Source organism: Cynara cardunculus, unplaced genomic scaffold, assembly GCF_001531365.2.
Source record: "Cynara cardunculus var. scolymus isolate 2C unplaced genomic scaffold, CcrdV1 Un_Scaffold_1385, whole genome shotgun sequence".
In the NCBI taxonomy this organism is placed as follows: Eukaryota; Viridiplantae; Streptophyta; class Magnoliopsida; order Asterales; family Asteraceae; genus Cynara; species Cynara cardunculus.
Genome location: NW_020200755.1, coordinates 25,691 through 27,154, shown reverse-complemented (window position 1 = coordinate 27,154; position 1,464 = coordinate 25,691).

Below are 1,464 nucleotides of genomic sequence, written 5' to 3'. Positions count from 1 at the left end.
GCTAACTACTTCTCAATTGGAGAATGTAGTTATTGAAACAAGTAGGCCGTTGCCCCAGCCTACGACTTCGATTCTGTGCACCTCGAGTCTAGAGCTGATACACATAGGTACACATGAGTTAGAAGCATCAGTTGCTCCAAGTGCAGTTCTTAGTGAACTAGCCGGAACGACCAGAGTGGTGTCTTTTGACATTTCACAAGGACAGGTCGGAAGTCCTACTAATGCTAATAATATGCCAACATTGAACGTAGGCACAACAGTTTTTTCAACTGTTGTTGCAACTGATATTCTAAGTGAATCAGGAGTTACTTTACCCGGCTTTGTGTCAAGGGAATATCTGGATGGCGCCCTAAAGGCTGTTCAAGAAAATTTTGATGTTCAAATGGCTAGTCTCAAAAGAAGTTTGAAGGGGAAGGAGGTTATAGAAGAAGAGCCACCGTCTGTGCCATCACCACCGCATGTTCCTGAACCGTCAATACCAGATCAATCGGTGGATGAGCTAAAATCGTTGTTGTATGCCAAGTTGATGGCATCTCAGAATCCAAATGCTGAGGACGCAGATTTGGTTGGTCTCCTACGTCAACAATTAGACGTGAACCCCGTTGTTAGAGCCTCAGAGTTTTTGGCTTTTCAAGATGTGGTTACTTCTAGCTTTTCCAAAGTTAGCAAGTTGATCACATCTAACACCCAAGATCTTAAAAGTTTAATAGACGCCCTAGCTGAACGAGTGTCTACCTTAGAAGAAACCTGCAGGATGATCCAGATACTCATGAGGGGGAGAGAAAGAGACAGAGATTGTCTAAGACTTCTGAACAAGGTGCAAGGGTTGGTGAGGAGCCATCAACTCAAGACATTACTGTTGAAGCTTAAGACCTGAAATCAGTTCGGGAAAGAATAATTGAGGTTGTTGAAGTTGTAGATGAAGGTTTGGAGACAAGTCCTACGATCGAGCCAATGATTGAAAAACCGACGGACTCCACTGTAGGAACAAGGATGCTTTTGGACTTGTCTGCCAATGTTGGTTTCAACGAAGTGTTCTCTAAAACTCTGGGCGGAGAGCAAGACTTTGGAGAAGATATTGACAATATAGACGAATCGATTGGGATTTATTTTGACTTTGAAGCCGATATTGATGATGAAGATCCAGTCTTTCCTGTTCAAGAAGAACGTCAATCTGCTCCAGAATCTTCCACTGGAGTCCTATCTGATGTTCCAGACATTCCAGCTCAAAGAGAACATGTTGATCCATCTGAAATCTTCACTAGAGACTATGTGCCATTTCGTATAAGAGCTAATTTTCCTGGATATGATCGAGCAAGGATCCGAGAGCCTTATCTGGAAGATATTTACTTTGGAATTTTCATCCGACATAGAAAAGTGCTAAGTGGCGACAAAGTTCTAGGTATTCATAAGCAAACAAGGGAATATCGTACTGAATACCGTCATCTTCTGAAAGCCAAGTGT